At 46.1% G+C, this 13,756-nt stretch overlaps 1 long non-coding RNA gene across 1 annotated transcript in view; it reads left to right on the top strand.

Annotated features, from left to right (window-relative positions):
* The first annotated feature begins 4,812 nt into the window (after positions 1-4,812).
* LOC142785940 (uncharacterized) overlaps positions 4,813-13,756 on the top strand; it is a 38,980-nt gene continuing 30,036 nt past the window's right edge. Inside the window, exon 1 of the long non-coding RNA XR_012888987.1 lies at positions 4,813-5,156. This is a non-coding gene — a long non-coding RNA (uncharacterized LOC142785940). The remainder of the gene's footprint in view (positions 5,157-13,756) is intronic.

Genomic DNA, 13,756 nt, shown 5'->3' on the forward strand with positions numbered 1-13,756 from the left:
GCGGACGACTTGCGCAAGCGTAAAGTACAAGAGCTGATGCCATGTGACACGAGCGCTAAAGACGATTTCACGTGTCCTACTGCGTTTGTACACCTCGCTCGCGCGAATGGAGGGCAACTGGCGCAAACCACCACGCATGATGAAGTCCAAGCTGCCAAAAGGATCATTACAGTTTGCAGTTATCTGTCGCAGACGGTCGTCCACGTGAGCGAGAGTGTCGCTGCTCATCAGGCTGCATTCGTCTACAATTACGCGCTTTACGTTGGCGAACGCTGCACGCAAGGAGCTCAGGTCTCCGTCGCGCAAGCCCCCGTCGTTGCGCATGCTGAGCTTGAAGGCAGCGAGCACGGTGAGTCCACCGATCGCAACCGCTGCCTTGCCTGTTGTGGCGCAGAGACGTATGCATTGTGCGTCCATGTGGAGGCGGTGTTGGTGTAATGGTTGTACTCGTCTAGAACGAAGGTCTTGCCTCAATCCGCTACGCCAGTCAGGAAAATTCTGAGCGGGCCGGAAGTGGGTGTCATTAGTCAGTGCATGACTTCGCGAACAACTTCGAACTGCTTTTTGTTGCTGAGCCGCATCATTTCTCTGCAGGCATCCCCAGTCATGACATCCTGACGTGGGCATAGAGCGGCACAACGACCTTTTCCCGCTACTAAGTTAGCATCAGGGGCTCCTATCAATGGTATTCGTCGTCATTCTGGTCGACCAACCGAGCACACCGTGCGTCTATTTATGTATGCATTTTGGTATCATGAGAGCCATCTGCGCACATCTGGAGGCATATGTAACGCACATCGTACATGCCCAGCTTGCTGTCATATTCGGATCTGTTCAGAAGCGAAGCGTCCACATTTTTGGTGTACATACACTCAATAGCATACAAATACTCTTTTAAGGAAGGAACAGTGCAACCGCTTCGCGCTTGTAGTTTAGTGAGTTGTCAATGGAGTAACAGCGGTAACGCATGACGGATGAATCATGAATCATGGCTTTTGGTAGGAATAAAGCGATACAGTCTGCCAAGCACACGTCTTCCAAGCTATTGGAGGGGTCTTCGTACTTCCGCAACACTTCAAATGTCTATAGGGGCAGAAATGTCTGCACAGAACCTGAAGAAATTAGAGTTGTTGCAAAAATGCGTTCTTACAATATTTGAATTTTTATGGGCTTTCTTGCGAACTAGGTACTCACCAGCTCTTTATAAACCATAATATCACTCTAGCACGTGACATTTACACATATAACAAACTTCATCGGCATTCGGCTGACAGCTCATGCCGTATACTCTCCGAAATCAATCCAGACCAGTTCCCTTTTCTTGCACACGTTACGGAGAACGCCTTCTAAACTATCAGATGCCTACTATATTGAACAAGTTTCTAATTAGTAGTAATTTTGAGCTACCTGAACGTAAGTTCAAGAAAAGTGAGCGAAGTCTGCTTTTCAGCATATGGCATATGGTCAAACGGAATTGTATGAATTTTATCATGTTTTCTTAATTTATTCCTTTTCTGAAAAGTGTTATTTTTGTGCATGTGAACACAATATTTATGTAACCCAAGTACAATCTCTGTATTTATTTTGTTCACTAAAAGAAACAAGCTCTTATTTTTTTATGCATGTATAGTTAACTTCGTGATATATTGAAATGCCTTCTGTTATTGCACGGGTCTTTAAACTCTCTCAAAACGTCTGTGACATCCTTTTGCCTAGGGACCTTTGACATGATGTGTTGGAATTAAACTTTACTTGACGTGATCTCAAATAAGCAAAATTGTCTACATCATTCCAATTCAGGCTCTCGTGGAATGTGGCTTGAAAATGTTCCCCAAATGCAGGCCAGTTGCGAGGCGTTCCGTTGAAGTTCAGTAGTACTAATCACGTGTCTTATGCTGTGACTAAGGTCAGGCCATCCACCGTGCTTTAGTTGGGTTTGGTGCTGCACATTCTACCGATGAATGCAACTGCAGAATTCAGTACTGCAGTTTGGACGAGTAAGAAACGGCCTTGTTAATGTACTCGGCAACCCGAAGGAATTCTTGCTCGCATCAGGGCACAATAAGTGCAGCACTATCTTTAAATAAATAGATTTTAACTCACCTGTGACACATTTCCAATCGGTTTGCGAGTACATTTTTATCGTGCGAACTTGCTTCGTCGTTTGAAAAAGCCGCCTTGATTTCATTTACCATCTTTGTTAAAAGGTGTGGTCAGTTTTACGCTTGTTTTCGTCGAGATCATAATGGCGGTCGCTTGATATGTAGCAGCCTGGGTGATTGAGTGGTCTAGTTGGTAACCAGACGCTTGTCTGCCCTCGGTCGCTGTAGATGCCGTCGTTCCATGGATCCCGGGTTGTGGCACCACTTTGAAGAGACAAATGCCTTCTGTAGAAAACCTAAAGGCTTTAATGTGGTAGAAAACAGACCCTTGACCTGCTGGTCAAACAAGCGAAGCAGAACAAATCTTGAGGCATCGAGCAGTGCGTGAATGCCACGACTTCATTTTCGTCGAAAGTTGCAACAAATACTTCTGAAAATGGCCAGAAGTACAATTTTTGAAAGAAATTTCTACAAGAACCCTGACCAAGTTTCTGCTCAAAGTATTTCCACAGGAAGAATACTTTGACGAGATGGTAAGCGATAATCGGCCCTAGTTCACCTCTAAAGAATCTGTCAACTTCCTATAAGAACGAGTGAAGGACCTGTATCATCATTCTATCTATTAGACATATGGAAATGGAGAGATCGAAAGGTTCAACCACACGTTCAAGACTTACCTCCAGCTGGCTCGTCTGGAACAGCGCTTGCTGTGAACTGCTGCAGGAGATTACCTCCCCGCATACTGGTGTACATCACAAACCACAAAGCTGTGGCTACTGCAGTGTTTCTACAAGGAAGGCTACTAAGAAAAAAACCTGAGATCTTCGGCTTATCGCCAGAGTCGTTCACTAAGACACCCCACCAAGAACTGGCAAGGCTGCGGTGATGTGTCAAGCGTAGCAAAAAGTGCAGCAAATCCTACACTAACTGGATTCGAGCGCCGAACCAATAACAGGGGCACTAGAAGACAATGTGTGGGTGAAGAAACCATTAGTTTTATTCACGGGTGACCTTTCTTTCCCGAGGCCCAGGAAAACTATCCAGCAATGTGGTCCAACATCCCTCGTTCTCGATGACAGCAAAGCATGTAACACAGCAAAGCTCTGTCAGGCTCCTGCTCGCCACCCTGGTCTCATTTAGCGTGTCATGAAATTTCATTTCATCAGTAGCCCTGTGACGTGATGCTTGCAACATGCCTACCAGCGTCTGTCGAAGCAAATGTTCCCGCAGTGCCAGCTACGTCTAGTGCAGACCATGATACCAGCTCACCGATGAGGCTAGCTGCCAAACAGCTTTCTGCTTCACTACCCGTCTGACGCCTGTTCGTCAACACCACAGAAAAACCTGACATCGCGTTCCCCTAGACATCACACTCAGCAGTACCAAGAGACATAGTAACCGGACAGGCATGTTTTGCATCGCACTCAGCAGTATGAAGAGGCACAGCAACCAGACAGATATCTTTAGCAAGTGTGAATGCATATATATTTTTATGGCGTGCCCGTTATTTTATACTCTCCCTGATATTTTCGTAAAAATATAGATACTTTGGTGAGTGTATATATGAATGCGTATTTCTTGCTGTATTTTTCCGCGTGTAAATGGTGCGTTATTAATCTATACTAATGAACTAACAGCTCAACAAAGCAAAACGAAATCAGGAAGAGAAAGTGTTGCATACAGCAGTAGTTTCAGTGTTAGGTTGGTGACAGTGTGCCCATGGGCTTGTATATACTATAGTAGAACACGTCGTTCAAAGAAACGGTGTGTAGTTTCAACCCGTGCAAGTGAGTCACGTCCCTGGATCACTACATACAGCTGTGAACATTTTCTGTGTTAAGAGCGTTTACGCACCATTTCACAGAAGTACATCTGGACATGTAGAGGAGAACATGCTTTGTGCGATCAACAGGGAGAGAAACAAAAGAAAGTGGATGGAAATCAGGTTAACCAGAGGCCAGGATCCGGTATACTACATGCACTGGGTTTGGGAAATAGTGGGTTTAAAGTGAGAGAGCGATAAAAACAGAAATGAGAACAAAAAGCACACGCACTCACACAGACACGAAAACGTTTCATACTGAGTTCAGGCAGGCGAGCAGTTCACAATAGTTACAAAAATGTAGTTCACCCTACGAATTGCCATTTTCAAAGCTGATGCGTGCTAAGTACAATCCATTGGGCGGTGTTCCCGAAGTTCAGGATTTCTAAAACGTGATAAATGAACATCAGCCGGGTGCCAACCATACTTACATTTCAGGAGACTTGTCATGAAAGCCTGAGCGCACTTATATTATTTAATATTATCTGACTTGCTATCTGCATATTATTCATCTTATCTGACCTTATCTCCAGCCGCATGGACATGCGTCCAAGAGACAATTCTTATAAATGTGGTTATTACTTCAAACTTATCTTCTGACTTAGATATTCTGTAGCTCATGCCATCTCCTCGAGCTTGCGGTTGTTTTCCTATTGCGTCAAAATAATATACAAACGCAGTGAAATATTTCAACGATGTGAAATTCTGAAGGCGTGGTTTTGCAAAATGTGCAAAAAGCCATAGTGTGTTAAGAACCAGAATGGCTCAAGTGGAATACATTAGTTGATAATATTGCCTCTGTCAGCTTATGTCCTACGCGTAACTGTGAAAATAACGTACAAATAAACTACGTCGTTGAATAGAGTAGAAATATATATGTGGAACAAAACCACCGGTTCATCACATGCCGCATGACATTTTTTTTCTTGGGAAGATACCGAAAATATATCTCTTGAAAGGTGTTAAGAACAAAGAAGATTCTCACTGGCGTAGGATGACAGAGTGCTTTCGTCGCATATTAATCAACCTCAGTTCGAAAAGGTTCATAAGGCCAGACAGAAGCACTTGCACATATTGATGAAGCTTCCTTGTCAATTGAATACACGACTGCTGCATAATATTGTGTTTCTCAAAACACACCATCGGTGACATTACAATATTTCGTCTGTTCATACTTCTACGTTAAGCAAATATGAAGATTTACTTGCTGCTATGTGGATGCATCATCTTCGGTACGTACATGCTAATTTATATGAAATTTGCTTCCAAATATTTTCACAGATAAAAGAGGTGTATAGCTTTGCCTTCGAAAGCATTTCTGATAACAGGATGCAATTCGATACGTTCTCGCTCACTGTGTTGCATTCATTCGTTGGGTTTGCGGCATACAAGGCATTCTAGTTAACCTGAACCAAGGAGTTAAAATACATTAGGACTATGCGTATAGCACTGATGCAGTTATTTCAAACGGTAACAATCGTAGTATCTATTAGCATGGCTTAGAACAATTAATCAACACGTATTCATTGACATCAACTATTGTACTTTTTGAACAAGCATTGTGAATCTTGTGTTAGAATATCATCGTGTAGGTTACCTCATTTAACAATAGTTCTAAGAAGAAAAATAACTGATACAGCTTTTTCGTGTAAATGAATTATTTATTGTGAAAAAAAGGCTTTTTTGGTATAACAACTAAATAGGACATTTTTATGAGTTTCAATTATGACTTTATCGAGAACTCTTTGATAAATCGAATTCACAGACAATTGCGCTACTCTCTGAAGCAAAATCCAATAGCTACTGAGCAACAATTAATATATTCAAAGCTAAATCTCGGTAATCTTAGAGGTAAGGCACGTCCACACTGCTAAGAATGCTGTTTGCGTCTGCCTATTCTTCAATTGCCTCGGGATCGCCTTGTTCCACGGCCTACCAACCACTATGATCACGCACAACTGTTTCACGACATGCCGAAATACAGTACAGTTGATATTCCCGCTTCATGTTATCACATGCTGACGTGCACGCGACAAACTATTTGAAACTGCGTGGCGATAACGCATGGTTTGAGGCAAACACTGTATAAAGATCAAATAAAAAGGGTGTCTTTTTGTGTACAACGATAATCATCCGCCTGCTTGCTTGCGCTTCCCTTCTTGAAAACTCAGCGCTGGCCGAGTGTTCCAGAATTCAATGTCATGCCCATAATGCGCATGTAGTTTGTGGCCTGAAAGTGCTGACCACGCGGTGATAGTGCGAGGAAATGAATTCAATATCGATGACGAATATTGTTGTGGGACAAAAATGCCATTGTTCTTCTTCCTTCGAGTGAAACGACCCAGACAATCTAAGTGACGCCGTTGCCAAGCGCTACCACCTTTCGACACAAGGATTAGAAAACCGAGACTGTCGGCGCTATCGTTACTAGAGCACTGTGACTAACTCCATGGCGTGCAGCCTGCGCTTACTGCTGAACGCGTCATGGCACTGTCGAACTTGCAGGACGCTGAATGCTCCTGTTGAACCTTCTGACGCATGTTCACTATCGCAATCAAATAACTTGCACGTATAAAAATCCCCAAGGTATGTCGATTCCCACGTACACTTTGCGAATCGACGTCATACGAAGAATTCGGAGGCAAGGTGACCGCGTGTTGTAATTTTTTTTATTGAGCGACGCGTTGAGAAACAACGCTAAATATAGGTAAAAATGTTTCATGCCCAGACACTTGGCACTTTGGGGGCAGATACCATCATATTTAATTATAACGTACAATTCGAGTCTTAAGTCTCATTTACTTTTCTTATGTTCACATTTAGCCCCACCACGGTGGTCTAGTGGCTAAGGTACTCGGCTGCTGACCCGCAGGTCGCGAGATCAAATCCAAGCTGTGGCGGCTGCATTTCCGATGGAGGCGGAAATGTTATAGGCCCGTGTACGCAGTTTTGGGTGCACGTTAAAGAACCCCAGGTGGTCAAAATTTCCGGAGCCCTCCACTACACCGTCTTTCATAATCATATGGTGGCTTTAGGACGTTAAACCCCACAAATCAATGAAATCAACTAATTGTTCACGTTTACACTTGGTAGTTCCTTTTGTACAAACATTATTTGGGGTGTGTGAAACCATGGTCAATGAGCAAGAAAGAATGCGTCTGGGTTTGCGATAAAAGCACATGTAGATCTTTTTGCCGGCAAGCTATAACATTTTTAAAATGCTTGTATTGTCAAAATGCGAAATCGACAAAGTAGTGTAGGCAGGCACGCTTCCTGGTACAGTACATTCTTCGCATTCGTCGAGTCAACGCTGTCGGTGTGAGCTTTTTCTTTTCTTTACCCATGTTTTTTGCCTCCGTTAATGGGTATACATACTAAGTGTAAATCGTCCGTGGCACATATCTGCCCTCGTGTATGTGCCACTGTCCGGCGAAATGTGTTTGACGACGTGCGTGATAAGATAATGACATTATTCATGTCTTGGTTAGTGCTTCATACTCGCCAAATCATCTTACCCTTCCATACAAATTTTGACTCGCGCCAAGTTCAGGGGGTGATCACGAGAGCACCTAGACGTATGCGGATAGATAGATACACAGACAGACTCCTAAAGTGCTTGCAGTACGCAAAAAATTTAAAACATTATGCATAGCATCGCTTACCAAGCTAGAAAGTAAAGACTGCATTTGATCTCAGAAATGTTATGTCGCCCCTCATTTAGGCAGCACGAAATCGACTATTCAACAACTTCAATGGTATGTGTTTTTTTTTCCTAAAGCTCCTGAGAATCGCATTATTTCCAAAAGAGAAAAAACAACAGCTGGCGCCACAAATAAAAGAATTATGCCGTGTTATTCTCTCTTTTCATACCTTATAGGATTCAAATGATGGCGGCAAGATAAACAAAAAGAAACGGTTACATATGACGCGCCCTTCCTGCAACACTAACCGATGTGTGCGAACCGATACTGTTCAAGTCAACCACAGTGTTAGATCTTAACATAAGTCCCTGTGATCGACACGAGAAATGCTTACCATTTTCAGCCCCTTGAAAAGACGCTGCACCCTAATTTCCCCCACGTTCACGTCGCAACGCGTCCCTTGTACAGCCATAAAATCAACGCAAATGTAATTCTGGGGACGGCCGCTCAAAAACAGAAATAATGATATAAAAATTTCAAACTAGCAAAACGGAAAATTGCCAGATCCAACGTACAGCGGTAATCGTTGATATATAATGCACGAATGAGACATGTTGATATATCACTTTAAAATCAGCACTACGTACGTTGCGAGGTGGAAGTAAATATTGCCGTACATGATTTCCGCGTCATGATTGGATGTGTCGTTTACCTTCGTCATCTATTTACGTCTCGTGATACCAAATTTTTAGTATATGTGGAGCTAGCAAAATGGCTGCGAGCACGCTATAAGCGTGCTATGTTGTCATGTTCCTACATGGCACGCATGTCAGGATTTTCATGTTTGCACCAGTCATATGATTTCGTCATCGATTGACGTTACATAGCACCAAGTTTTGTGTCTTTGAAGCTATCAAAACGGCCGCGAGCGCATCATGAGGAACCCAATATACTCCAATGTAGTGTTGACGCACGCGAACGCTGGGCAGTGTGTCGCTACGTTAGGAAAACGTGAGCACTTATATTTTGAAGACTCGCCGCTAGGGGACCAATGCGAGTGGGTGCCTGTAACGTAGGCTCCGGCAAACGGTACGTGCTACTTCTACCCAACCTTTCCTAGAGTCACTAACCTGCTCGAACAGTGACATAAGGGTCCGAGGAAAACATAGACGACGCCCATTCAGGGCCAGCTCCGACGTTCTGTGTGCAACGGACACTTAGTGAACCGAGACGCTGAGAATCTGAGCTAAGCCTCTCTGGGACTCCGCTCTTTCATCGACCCTGCCAGTGACGCCTTTCGTTATCATGGAAGTAACGGTTGAGGGCTACACCATCTCTGCTGAAGGGTTCCAGGCAGGAAATTGGACACCAGTTCTCTACAAAGCCTATGCGTTTCGACCAGCCTGTTCACAGAAACCACTTTTGCAGCCCGATGCTACCTTCGAGGCAGCCAACCCGAATGCCGGGAACATCGCGTGGATCAAAGCAGCCGCAACTGGCAGAGGCAAGACGCTGGCCCACCTACTACATGTTACCAAGGAAACACGCATCATTGTAAAATGCAGCAAGCAACTTCCACCACTCCCAACGAAAGCTGTTCGCGTCGTCATTCGTCCACGAGATCAACTGCGAATACGATATGTCCCAACGCCTGGACTCATGAAGACAGTGCAGGCCGCACTCCAAATCGCTCTACCTGATTGTTTCTGCCTGTGCATACACCCTCACCAATAATACATTTATTGCAACTACAAAATATTCTGCAGCAGCTGAGCTCCTAAAAACACTGGCTTCACTCACCATTGACGGCCATGCTTACCCCTGCGTGGCTTATGTGGCACCCCCACCAGGAGCTACGAGCTATAAGAGGAGTCATCTCAAATGCCTTTGACGACGAGACCCCAACCCAGCTGTACGAAGACCTGGTCAGACGGAACCCCGAATACTCAATACTCGCAGCTCGATGAATGGGGACGATGCACTTCATTCTCATCACCTTCGACGCCAATGAAGTACCACATTCTATTAAATACATGGGAGCCATTCAACGCTGCACTCCACATCGTGGAAGTGCGGATGCCTGTACGAATCGCAGACTACCGGGCCATCGTCATGAGGTATGCCCAAGCCCCATATTCGCCCTTATTGCGACATCAAAAATTCACCCCAAGAGCCTCCTTGCACGCTTAAGTGCATTCTGTGGGAGGGCTCTCATCTTACCGGCACAGGATTATGCAAAGGACGCAACCTTCACCATCTACGCTAACAAACAAGGCAACCTCAAACACAGTGACAAGAACAGGTTCCACACAGGGACAACTTCCCCAGTTGTCGCCGGGGCCCACTCAGCCCAGCCAACACAATCAAGCCTGAACCAAGCCGTTTAAACAAGACTGGGACTCTCTCTGTTCTTCCTCCAAGCACGCCCCATCATCAGCAGTGACTTCCAGTCCACAAGACGCTCTGGACAAATCTCGGGAGGAGACAGCGTCAGCCACAGCTGAAGCTTAAGCAGCCCGAGCTGAAGCCGCCGCCATTCGAGAACACATCGCGAAGCTGGAGGCCCAGATAAGTACTCTTACCACAAGCCATGCCATTCCAACTACCCCAACTCCTACTAATTCCCAACCTCCTGCGCACAACTCACCCACCGCCTCCACCATATCTTTCACACCCAGCCATGTCAACACGGCTTCCTATTCTGATTCGCTCGAGTTAGATGTCGACACGCAACTTCCTCGGCACACAAAGCAGGACACAACGCTGCACCCCTCTACACACACTAGCCGATATACCGACCCTGCTTGAGTCTTTCACTGCTTGTTCGCAAGCAAAATTGCAGGACAGTATCGCTAGCATCAATCAGAAATGCACAACGCTCAAAGACGCGGTAATTCGTGTAAGAACAGACAATGCTACGCTTAATCATCGTTTGATGCCTTAGCTCAATCATTGACTGACCGCTACAACAATCTTGAATCGCAGCTCAATTTGTTCGCAACACACCTTCCAAAGCGAGTTCTCACCCCTATTAAATGCAAGAACCCCTCAGCAGCTGAAGGGCAAGACAACCCGCTCCCTGACGTCGCTGACGACTCCAAATCCCATGCGGCGGCTACGGCCCTTGTCGATTCTCATGATGGCAGATCTAAACCATAATCTGACACTCTGGCACTGGAACTGCCGAGGTGTTGGCCAGAAGCGTCATGTTGACCCCCAGCCACTATCTTGCGCAGCGGGACCCGATATCCTTGCCCTGTGAGAACCCTCCAATCCACTAACCTTACACGGCTATACTTCTATTACACCCACATCTCCTAAATCCTCTCGTGTGGCATTTCAAATAATCGCTCATTTACCACCGTCTCCCACTGTTTGGAAGTCCAAGACATTGATCGCCTCCTAATTGAGCTTGCGCCGCAACATGCTAGGGCTAACAGCATCTTCATTCTGAATGTACACAGCAGCCCTAAGTGCTTACAAGGCAACTTTCAGCGCCTCCTAACGATCGCGAAACGCGTAGCCAATAAGTGCCCCCTACTCGTCGTGAGACATTTTAACGCCCCGCATACAGCCTGGCATTACTCGCGCGACACACGAAAAAGACTTCGGGTGTGGTTAGCAGCGCAGCAAGTCGGTGTCTCCCTGCTCACCGATTCTGCCTTTCTGACACGCATGGGGAATAGTGTCTGCAAAGACACTACACCAAACCTCACGTTCGCACATCGCTTCCCTCATGCCGCGTGGTGCAACACACAAGAAAATTTGGGACTGCCCAAGCGACACAGTTGACTCCCGTCTTATACATTTATGGGACGCTAAAGCAAGCCTAGAGTGACGCTGGCAAAGTCAGCGTTAGAACCTAACTCTTAGACGTCACCTCGCCCGCCTGAGAGAAGAGACCCATGCAGCCACTCGTTCATGACAGAACTAGGAATCGCTTTGCAACAAATTAGATGGCAATATGAGTTTACCTCAGACTTGGAATTTGTTCAGACACCTAATTGATCTAATGCAGTCAACGACTAACCAAAGACACAACCTCACCAAACTACTACATACTTGCAATAAACCTCCACCAGAACTTCTCCAGTAACTTCAAAACAGTACTTCCCAACATATCCCGCCGTATTACAATTCGACTACACAGGTCATCCTATTGAGCTCCTCGAACAACCTATTAAAATAGCCGAAGTTGAAGCCGAACTACAGAAACTAAGCACTTTCTCAGCCCCCGGTCGGGGCGGTATTCACAACAAAGCACCCCGTAAGCTCGACGACCAATCAATTGCTATCTTTACTGAATACTTTATTGAGTGCTGGCTAAGGGCCACCCTTCCACCACAATGGAAAGAGGCCAACGTTGTCTTTATACCCAAACCTGGGAAACCTCTCCTTACGTCTAACCTCAGGCCCATATCTTTCACTTCTCTAGTCGGCAAACTAATGAAACATGTACTCTAAACCAGGCTTTGCCAGTACCTAGAAGGCAATAATATCTTACCTACTTGCATGTTTGGATTTCGTCCTGGGCTTTCCACGCAGGACGTTTTCCTTCAACTGAAACACCACATTCTCGACTCTCAAGCCTGTGATACCAGAACTATCTTAGAAGTCGATCTAACAAAGGCATTCGAAACCGTTGCGCCCTCAGCTATCCTACAGAACCTTATAACCCTAGGAGTCGGCGCAAAGACGTACAACTACGTCCGAGACTTCCTCAGCCACCGGACCGCAACCCTTATCTTTGGCGATCAAAGCCTGCCAGGCATCACGCTTGGCGCACGTGGTACGCCCCAGGGAGACGTTCTCTCGCCCATTCTATGTAACAAAGCACTCCTTCATCTGCTCTAAAAGCTGGGTCAGATCCCTGGCATCCACTTCTGCTTTCATGCCGATGACATCACCGTTTGGGCAAACCGTGGTAGTGACACCGAAGTAGACGAACACTTACAATTGGTGCTAACCACCATCGACACATATGTTCGAGAACGTGGCCTTAGCTGCTTGCCTTCCAAATCGGAGCTCTTTCTTCACCCACCGAAGCAGCATACTTCAGCCATTCCCGCTATCTCTCTCGTGCTAGGTGCCCACCCCATCCCACTTGTCTCGAAAATTCAGGTGCTAGGGCTAGTTCACTACTCACATGGCGCACATGGAGAAGTCATTAGGATTCTCCAAACATATGCTCAGCAGACCACTCGAAAGATTTGCCGCATAGCGAACCGTCGGGCGGGCCTACGCGAGCGAAACACGCTTCGCCTCACCCAAGCTTACATCGTAAGCCGCACCACGTATGCCCTCCCTTACCTACCTCTCCGACAGAAGGAGACCGGGTTAACGGGCATTTACGGAGTTGCACAAAAAGGGCTCTGCGCCTTCCCCCAAGCACATTCAATAACAGACTCTTAGAATTTGGTGTACATAAAATACACTTGAGGAACAAGCTGAAGCCACCTTTACGGCACAAAGATGTCGTCTGTCTAATTCAGTAGATCGCCGTGCTCTTCTGCCCTCATTAAATTTAGCCGCAATCACACACTCACCTGGGGGGTCTCTCTTTCTTCTAACCTCCACTATCACCTAAACGTGCCCTCCATCCCGAAGAACATGCATCCTGTGCGAGACGAGAAACTCAGAAAGGCAAGGTATTGGGTCCTCCAGAGACAATATGGCGAGGACCAGGCTGTGGTCTACGTGGACGCCGCGGAATATGCGTCAGGATCCCGCATGGCCCTTGCAGTGGCTGACAATCAGGCAAATCTAACTTAGTGATCAATTGTCACAAACTCCTCCACAGAGGCAGAAGAGGCAGCTATCGCGCTTGTCTCATCTCAGCACCCGCCACCACAATCATTAGCGACTCAAAAACAGCTATTCTTAACTACGCCAATGGCTTGATATCCCGTACCGCTGCTCGCTTGCTACGCTTCTGGCAGCCTCAGCGCTCCACATCCCTCACCTGGACTCCAGCATATTCCGGCCTCCTTGGCTACGACGAGGTTCATTCGCCAGCCTGAGGTTTCACATTCCGGGCAGGAGAAATGGAGCCCCCTCCACAGGTCGAGGAGCGCTTGCTCTGTTTTCACGATATTCTATCGTATTACCAGGATCAACAAAGAAAATACACAACGCTATCCTCCTCCCTAAACATAGCGCAGGCCACACATTGGCGACGCCTACAAACTCGG

This window comes from Rhipicephalus microplus, chromosome 2, assembly GCF_043290135.1.
Source record: "Rhipicephalus microplus isolate Deutch F79 chromosome 2, USDA_Rmic, whole genome shotgun sequence".
Lineage (NCBI taxonomy): Eukaryota > Metazoa > Arthropoda > Arachnida > Ixodida > Ixodidae > Rhipicephalus > Rhipicephalus microplus.